Source organism: Rhipicephalus microplus, chromosome 6 (genome assembly GCF_043290135.1).
Source record: "Rhipicephalus microplus isolate Deutch F79 chromosome 6, USDA_Rmic, whole genome shotgun sequence".
NCBI classification, from domain to species: domain Eukaryota; kingdom Metazoa; phylum Arthropoda; class Arachnida; order Ixodida; family Ixodidae; genus Rhipicephalus; species Rhipicephalus microplus.
In genome coordinates this window covers 135,093,022-135,103,226 of record NC_134705.1, presented here as the reverse complement: position 1 = coordinate 135,103,226, position 10,205 = coordinate 135,093,022, and positions in this window count along the sequence as shown.

Here is a 10,205-nt window from a genome sequence, read left to right as displayed (position 1 = left end):
CTCATATATACGTGAAGTGGCTGAGTTCAAAAAGGTGCTTTGTTGTCGTCTGTGGCATACAATCACCTCTTGGCGGCTGCTTTTTCGCATGTACACTGTATCGCTGATGCATCGAGGCGGACACTACCAAGACGATGGCTCGTGTTTTTGCTAGCGTCAACCCATTGTGCTATTTTTGTGCAACTCTAAGTGGCAAGGTGGCGTGCGATAAAAGAATGTTTTGACTGATGTGTTCGAAGGCGCCCCTTTACCGCGCATGTGAACTCCGCTGTTTCTTGAAGCGCTGGACTGAGTTTTTTTTATTCGCAAGTTCTTTTGAATTTATATTGTCACAACATATTTTCACTGGGTAATGTAACATTTTTGCCAATACGTAGCTTTAGCAGTACAAGTATAAGCAGTGAAGATTGTGGAGAAGCGAAAAATAATTTGGGAGAAGATGTATAGTGCTGGACGTTTTTGGTGCGTTATGCCATAAAGCACTGCTAGCTTACCCCATCAGCTATACCAAGAAACCTGCACTACATGAAAGAAAAAAAATCAGATATCTTCACACCAAGACGCAGTGGCCAGTATATGGGGAGTAGGGCCACACCCATTCATTGTTCAGGTTTGACCACTCCTGAAATTGATATACACATTCAAGTGCCTGCGCGTGACGTATTGACTTTTTCAAAGTCATCTTCTATACGCAGCGGCAACTTTTCTTGGCACTAAAGGCAAAGCTACAAAGCCAAATCGCATGTATCTAGCCGTCAGTGTAGGTAGTTCCAAAGTAGCGCCCCTATTTTCAACGTGAAATATAAATATCCCCTCTTTATTTTCCACGTGGACCTATTTGAGACAGGACGCAGCTCACATCAGTTAGATATTTGTTTTCCATTTAGTTTATTTCTTGTTACATCGCGTTTTTGAACACGTTATGAAGTCCCGCCTTTTCACGCTCACCTCAAACGCTGAGCGGCTTCTGCGTCTACATAAAACGCTGATTGTGCACCCCCCTCACTTTCCACAACGTTACGAGACGCGCGCCAAAACGGACTACTTGGCGTAGTGCTACATGTGCAGCAGCTTTGCTTCCGTAGCTTTTCGTTGCCGAGTATAGCCACATTGCGTGGGACAAAAACGGACGAGGAAGAACATTGTGAACAAACACAATGTTCTTTATATTATATAACACAATTAATAATAATTGCAAAACTCTTCCCAGTAGATACCTAAATGACTTTTGAAACACCACTTGGCAAAATTAGACATAAAGATTGTAATAGCAACTGATGCTTCAGTTCGTGAAGAGAAGGCAGACATTGTAATTGCATCTTCAGTGTTGGATTGGTCTTTTTCAATTCGTTTACCCGATTTTACACCTATTTATCAAGCGGAATTACTTGCAATTCTCTTAGCGTTACGAAAAAACTGCAATCATTAACATATGCTATTATTCTTTCAGACTGCTTGCCTGTGTGTAGTTCATTCACTGCGCCTAACATGTCCAATGCTTTAAAAGTATTTTAAGCCCTTGCCCTAAGATATTTACGACTCATTCGCTTGGTGTGGATACCAGGGCATAAATTTTTAACCTTCAATGAATATGCAGATGCACTCGCAGTGGCCTCACATAATAATCCCATAATTTCTATATTGCCGACGCTAGCATTTATCGCCGTGGCACGCTTTGAAAAATTTGTCATGTCAGATCAGTTCTCGCTTGACAACATCTGATATTTCTCATTTTAAGTACACCAGAAAAAATCGATAGTGCTCCTGTAGAAAGGCGGACATATCAAGTACGAGACTAAGATGCCGAGTTCCCCCCCTCCCCCTGAACTTTTATCTAAACAGGTCTGGTCTGGCACAGTCTCCCCTTTGCCTCCACTGCAACGAGAGTGAATCTCTTCACTATTTCCTCCTAACATGCAGCTTATATACAAAATAAAGGAAGAGACTGTTAGAGGAAGGTTCTCCGTAGGTCGGCTCTAAATTTATCCCTTCCGGTGGTCCTTTGGTTTGGAGCAACTGAAAAGGGATTTAGCCACAGGAACGTTTGCGAGGCCGTATGCAATTTTCTAAAGGCAACAAAGCGAATAGAATGTTAAGCTGAGGCATAAATTTACTTTATTTCAAACCATATTCACTTGTTCGTTTTTTTGTATTACCTCTATTAATTGTATTTCTAATCTATCGTTTGCCAATTAGCTCTTTGTTTAAACATTCTTATCTAAACAATCCAGCTCGTAAAACAATTTCATCTCACAAATGAGGCACCGTCCGTTTCATGGCTGATCCCCCGTGGTGGGTTGCGCCAGGACTCTGAGGAACAACCAACCAATGATTGGCGTACAAGCGGCAACGTGTTTACAGTTCATTTCTTCGTCCTTGCTTTTTTCGCGCAAAGTGGCTAAAAGATGAAGCCGTTCCAGTTAGGCCGGCTAGCAGTTATGCTTCAGTTCGTTGCCTAATGTTGCTCTCTTCTGACTCCTCAGCGGCTGTCATATGGCCAGAATTAGGAGCACTTGTTTCAACACGGCGTATTTTCCTGCGCTTCCTTATGAGATGCATTAAACAGATTGCTATGTTTTAACGCCACCCTACAAAACTGTGTGAAGAAATAAAGAAAGAGCTTGTATACTCTTTGTTGAAAAGGCGGTCATTTTGTTCAGCACAGGTTTCAGTGGAAAGGTTCGCTCATAGTAATAGTAAGCACAAAAAGCTCCTGTATTAAAGCTGGCAAAAAAATGCAGTGTTCCGTACACCACCCTACCAAGCTGTGCAAAACTTGCCTTACTAGTCAGGCATAAATATTGCGACTAATAAAAACATTTATACTCTGTCTATGCACATCCTTTCGTCATATTCCGGTCGAAAACAAAACAAGATATCTCACGCCTTTCATGTAGTACGCCAGTGCATTTTGCAAAAACAAAGATTAAATGAGGAATTCGGAGAACACTATGTATTTGATATGATGACAAGTCATAGCCACTAAAGAACAATTGTTCCCTTACCATGAACCTGGCTGATGGAACTTGTATAATACATGTTTCATGTTTACTTGAGGAAATGTTTTGACCACACAAGCAGTTGCAGTAGTAACTGCAAAGCCTTCGTGGTGTCAGCTCATGTGATCGAGAACTGTGTTATTTAATACTGCAATGACCTCTCGGTGGGTTCACTGTGGTAGTCTAACTTAGTATATCTTAGCATATTTAAAGCGTTCGCAGTTTAGCTTAGTGGTACATTTGACTGTTAAGTCAGATGAGCGCCAGGTTACCGGAGCAGAATGTGAAAAACGTCAACCCCCGTCTGCATTTTCTTAGCCCGCCACCTATCGCACCTAGCACGCTATTCGCAACTGAAATGAACATGAGAGGGCACTGCAAATTCGCAGCCTGGCGGATTCACGGAAATATCCACGTCCGCTGTCGCTAACACAAATGTTAAGTTTTCTGCAGCGTGATTGCAGTTCTCGCTGCTTTGTAGAAGGGGACGTGGTTATTGACGCGGAGCATCTAATTCGAGTCGGCACCAGTGGGCCCACAAGCACGAGCGGCGTTCTTGAAGTGTTCAGGTTGTTTGTGTAATGCACATGGCGCACTGCCTCTGTGCGAAATTCGTTTACGTACTTCGGGCACCGCAGCGACATGTAGTCACTGGATACAATGGTCATTTAATAGGTTCCAGTTAGCATGTAACACTGGTTTCTCACCTGGAAAGAATAAATATGTGTGGCCGTTCGTTTTTTCTTCATGGGTGGCACCATCCTACCAAGCTCCTACCGTATACGACTGGCGCTTAGACTGTTTGGACCTCAGTACGCAGCTTTCCTGTATTCCCCCAAGGTGCCGCATGAATTGCTAGAGTTGTGAATAGTGGTCTATATGGCTAAGGCACTCGACTGTTGACTCGCAGGTTGCGGTAATGAATCCCGGTGGCGGTGGCGGCATTTTAGATAAAGGCGAAACGCTTAAATACTGTGTTCTTGGATTGAAGTGCACGTTAAAGAGCCCCAGGTGGTAGAAATTTCCGCAGCCCTCCACTACAGCGTCTCTTATAATCATTTGCTGGTTTTGGGGCATTAAACCCAGCATGTCAATCAATCAATAATAGTCAATTAAATGTACAGTCGAATGTACCAGTGCATCTTAAGTGCAGTATGTAAGATCCATAGAGCTGTGCGAACTCTACGTTTCGCATCACTATCGACTTTCCCTTTCTGGAATAATAGCTGCGTTGGCGCGGGCAATATCGTGGCCACGGGCGACGCGAGCAACGAACTTTTCTGGGAGGGATGACGACAAAACAGAAGACGTGGACAATAGGTTGGTGTCGGGGACAAAAGTCAGTGTGCGGCCATACATAAGAAAATATGGGCAGCAATTCATCGTACATTGTGAGGCAGCGTTATATGCGAACGTGACGAAGGGAAGTGCAGTGTCCCAGTTTTAAATGCGAACGAAGCATTTCTTAACGAACTTCGGCGACTTTGAGCGTATCTCTCTCTCTCTCTCTTTATATATATATATATATATATATATATATATATATATATATATATGTATATATATATATTCCTGCTCACGGCTGGTTATTTTTTCATCCACTTTTCTTTCTTCTTATTTACATTCCATTGGTTCTAATAACTTCCCCTGTACATTCTTTGGCATTACTGTTTGTTAGATCTCAATAATATTGTGTTAAAACACGGAAAAACGAGCCCTTAGGTATACACTTTTTTCCCTTATATATATATATATATATATATATATATATATATATATATATATATATATATATATATATATATATATATATATATATATATATATATATATATATATATATATATATATATATATATATATATATATAATTGCGAACATAAGTGACAGACCCTAACGTAGAAGTGATGGCATGCATGTCATGTAAGTCATGAGTCACAACTGCACTCCACGCTCAAGGTGCACTCACGGTCGGTTCGCTAGCTCCACATATTCGCAAGTTCCGTAGACTTTCACGCTGCCCGGCGTCCACCAGCTTGAATTTTCAAAGAGTATCGGAGCACCGGTGGGGCAGCGGTGCTCATAGCATGTGCATGTACGTCTTGGCTACTGTTGGGTCTTTTTTAAAAGGTTTTTGTTGTAGTTACTGGGCGCACAAAGGTCTTTGCGATAGCTGCACAATCTCCGTTTGCAAAAAGGGTGCTCTTTTCAGACACAATGAAGTAACAACTGAGGCGCTTATTCGCGTTCATCTGTACATGTGAGTACGTTTTGTGCGTCATTTCCACTTGAGAAACATGGAGCACGTTTCCCTTTGTTTGCCATGCGGCTAGTGACCTTCTGATTTGTTACTTTCGCGTTCATTGCTTCGCCTTTGTGGCAAAGCTTTGACTTTTTTCCATAAATGCGTCCAAAATACTGGCGATGTGATAACTTAGCGAAATCTTACATTGGCAAGTAACCGCTCAAAACTGAGGGCATGAAAGGAAATACCGAATGTTATAACACTACTTGGGGTTTTCAGTGACAAGCCACGTAATTATCGCGAGGCACGCCTTTAGTGGAGGGCAACTTGCATCGAATGCAAGGACGCTCCCAGGGTACACCCAACATGGCAACCCGAGCATATCGTCATTTGCAAATGGAAGCGCAACAATATACATAAGGTGGGAAATACCTCACGTCAACTTACCAGTGCAAGACCTCTGTTCCAATTTACTGGAAGTCGCTGTTGTGCAAGTGTTCCTGGGAAACCGAAAACTTAGTGTGGTATCGGTGTACATAAGCCCATGAAAGAAGGTCTCCATGGAGGCTTTCCTAAAGGACGTTTGCACTCTATGTACCGCTCCTCGAATAATCTGTGGTGACTTTAACGCGCATCTCCCACTGTGGGGAGATAACAGTGTAGATTTTCGAGGCAAGGAACTTCTTGCAGCTACGGATGCTACCGACTTGTGTGTGGCGAACGATGACAAACCTACAATTTTCAGGCCACCAGATTCACGGAGTGCAATAGACCTTATACTTCACTCCACGGACCTTCTGGTATCATCGACCATGGCTCAAGACAAGATGGGCAGTAACCATTTCCCCATCTTCACCAATATCCTGCGATTTCGAACTGCTGGTTGACAATTCTGCAATGTAACACGCTGGGACACCTACAGAGAAGCGTTGGACAAATCCACTGGTGAGCTGTTCTCAGATATGTTGCAAAGCAAGCGAGCGGCAACTTCGTTGCTGAAACTGCCCGATAATTTTCCTGCTCCTGACTTGAAATTGAAGAACCTCTGCGCAGCACGTAGACGAGCGGAGCGGAAACTGATGAGAACAAAAGGAAATCCGTCTGCTAAAACCGAATATAGGAGGATAAACGCTGCGATCCGTCGCCATACACAAAAATTAGGACGAATTTAGTGGACCACTTTCTGTGACAGTTTATCAACCTTTATGCCCTTGACAAGGATATGGACAGTAATAAATAGTCTTTTTGGGAACATCCGCTCACGCAGGCCATTCGAAGCACTCGCTTTGAAACAAGGGAAACATTTGCAAACCCTTGCAGAGGATTTCGCAGACGTGTACACATGTGGCAGACTAGCAGGAGCAGTGATTCCTCTTTTACCAAAGTTTTTTCACACGATGGATACGCCATTCATCTTTCGAGAGCTGGATATGCCACTTAGCAAATTAGGAAGACGCTGTGCCGTGGCTCCCGATCTGATCAGCAATCAAATTCTGACAAATCTGCAATATGAGCCAAAAAGGGACCTTTTGGACATACTTAATCATGTCTGGAGCACGGGAGAGATCCCAGTTGATTGGAAGACAGCATGGGTAGTGCCAGTCCTAAAGTCCGGAAAGTATCCTGCGAGCCTCGCATCATATTGACTGGTATCTCTTACATCATGCATATCTAAGTTGATGCAAAGAATAATACGTACAAGATTAACTTGGTACCTTGAACAAGGAAGACGATGACTATCGTGTATGACGGAATTTCGCCCACGACTGAGTGCCCAGGACAGTGTTTTGGGCCTATTAAGCCACATCGAGCACCACCACGTCAGCGGACTCTCGACACTCGCCGTCTTCATGGACGTTGCCAAGGCATATGATTGTGTGCTTCAGGCAGGCATCGTGAACGGGCTCCAAGCCATGGGTGTGTCGAAAAATGCTCCTCGGCTCATACATGAATTTCTCAGAGACCACCGCTGTGTTCGGGAGAAGCTTGGAACTGTAACGAGCGAAGAAAGACGCCTTTCCCTCGGCGTCCCACAAGGAAGTGTTCTGTCTTCCTTGCTTTTTAATGCTGCCATGGCCAGCCTTCCTGACACTCTGCACTAAGCTCTGAAAGCAGTTAAAATATCCATCTACGTTGCTGACATTTGCATTTTGATCTTAGGGTACCAGCACAAACGTTTGGCCCGGATAGCACAGAGCGCTATTTCAATCATTGAGCGCTACTTGCTGACATTTTGACTATCTATATCAGCGCAAAATCGGCCTTCATGCTCTTCCCGGGAGCGAGATGGAAGTTAATACGTCTGTCGCTGAATATTCGAGGCCACTCAATTCGTTGTGCAACAAGTGTCCGTTTCCTGGGCATTACTATCGACAACAAACTATTATGGCGACGTGCGATGATGGTATAGTCACTGCATCAGTGCAAAGGATCAACGCTCTTCGTCACATGGAAGGGGTACGTTGGGGCAAGAATCCTATGTCCATGCCTAAATTGAATATTGTGCTTATAACAAGCTGCATTCTTTATCAGCTGCCCCTGATATGACCATCACCGAGCCAGTTCCGAGCTAGACGCAGTGCACAGAAAGGGTCTTCGCTTGGCGATGGGAGTTCCTCAGGCGGCTTAAAACACGAAGGTCACCAATGAAGCCGAGTCTCTTCCGCTCCGCCTTTTGGCGTCTCAGGCCTTATTGACACAGCTGTCAAGACTGGGCGAGTCCTTCACAGGCACCGCGCTTCTCCAGCGGCTAAGAGCAAGAACTGGCTCACATTTCAACGCGGCACTGAACACAGTTCAATATTTAGGCTTGAAACTCCCTAAACAGTGCCTTATGGACCCGCCATAGTCCTGTGTGGATGTTGCGTGTAACTTCAGCCTACCAAAGTTACCAGAGAAGCGCACCTTTCCAGCCGCGGAAGCAAAATTTGTTGCGCTAGACCACTTGAGCACCATGTACCGCGGCCACCTACAAGGGTACACCGACGGATCAGTGTTCACACAAACGGATAGCTGCGCAGCGGCTATATACCCTGCCTTGGCGTGTCATAATCGAGCCGCTTGGATCCCGTGGTACCTTCCACAACGGTAGAAAGCACTGCAATCACGGCGGCTTTGCGCAAATTGCGATCCTTTTCTGCACGAGATGTTGTAGTGCTGACGGACTCCAAATCAGCGCTACAATAACTGCATCGTGGCCTATCTCAAGAAAAGTTCACCAGACAATTTCTGGCACCAATTAAACAACTAATTTGCAAGAGTTTTAATATAAAGTGTCAGTGGATCCCATCCCACGTTGACATTGAAGCCAATGAAAAGGCCTGTCCGTGCTTCGCATGCCCCTGCATGCGAAGCACGGACATGTGTTCCAAAAGTAAGAACTCCCAAAACTTACCAGAACAACAAAGATGTGACACGCAATCATTTCAAGGCGATATACAAGTTTCCACACCAAGCATGTGTAATTCATGGACTTTCTCGTGAACAAGCGACGCTGTTGTACCGCATAAGAACCGGCTCTGCATACACTCCGGCCTGGTCATTCAAGACTGGGAGATACGCTTCCCCGTTCTCTGCCTTCTGCGGTGACATCGAGGGTATTGAACGTTTCATTTGGCTTTGCCTACAGTTTGATGTGCAAAGCAGCAATGATCCGCAGCTTTCAAAAAGGCAGTCATAGGCCCCGGACAATTGACGACGTCATCTTTCCTGAAACTAGGAGGAACGTGCAACGAATTTCGTTGGTCTTCCTGTGAGACACTGGACTGTCTGACACGTGGTAATAATTTCCAAATTCAGGAGATGCTCAGGCGGAGCAGTAGCCGGCCATGCATGCTGCAGGCCAGGCTAACCCCGCCTGCTGCAACACCACCACCACCACCACCACGACCACCACCACCACGACCACCATCACCACCACCACCACCATGTTAGGCATTCAGGACCTCTTCGCCTTCAACGAGGCATTGTATCCGAGTTTTTGAAGCGTCTAGGTGGCGCATAATATGCGGCGGCAAGAAGGGTTGAGCCATCGATGGATCAGCCATTGAATGATGCATTCGCTGGTGCCTCTGAGAATAAAAATGAATGGCTGCCTGTCAGAAATAGACACCTTGTATCATGAATGCTCTCACCTTCATCTAACCCGTCACTGGCTGTGTCTACGCTCCCGGAGCGCAGTGTTTATAATGCCGAGCACTGTACATACAAAAGTTTCAGGAAGGTGTAGGCAACAACAGCCTTTGAAATACTTGTAAATCGAAACACACCATGCACAATGAATAGACCAGCAGTGCATGTCAAAGCCTTAAAAGCGAAATAAGAAATCTGACTAAAAATAGCAAGACAACACAAGAGAAACATAACTTACCTCTTTGTAGCAACAAAATGCCAAAATAAAAAACAACTGCCGAACCTCATTTGTGCCTTCCCGCTGACTAGTGCATAAATGGTGGAGGCGGAAGAAAGGGTGACGCCGCAGGAGGAGACAAGAACATTGTTATCCAATGCTTTTGGTTCTAAGCTGCAAGCAGTGGTTTAACACTTCATTGAGAGGTTTCCGGCTGCACTATCTACAACGATCAAACATTGAAGTCCTTGGAGTTTCGCAGTAGCCATACAGTAGACGCAAAGCATGGGTTGGAAATATTGTGCTGCATTTAGCGACTAAGTTACTCAGCGATGACCGACAGACTCGGAGGGCACTCACTTCTTACACGGAATGGAACAATTGGTTCAAAGTGGGATAAGAAAAAAAAAAACATGACAACAGCCTTCTGCACAGTGCTCTCCGTTGCGGCAATCTGTCAGGCGCTTTTTCCATTTCATCTCATTTTTCATGACTAAGCGGTCATACGTGTGGCAAGAGGTGATCTGACTCTATATACTGCAGTGAGTTTGGCTATGACCTGGAATAACGCTAACGAATTGAAAACAAAAACCACCATACTGGTACCAACCAT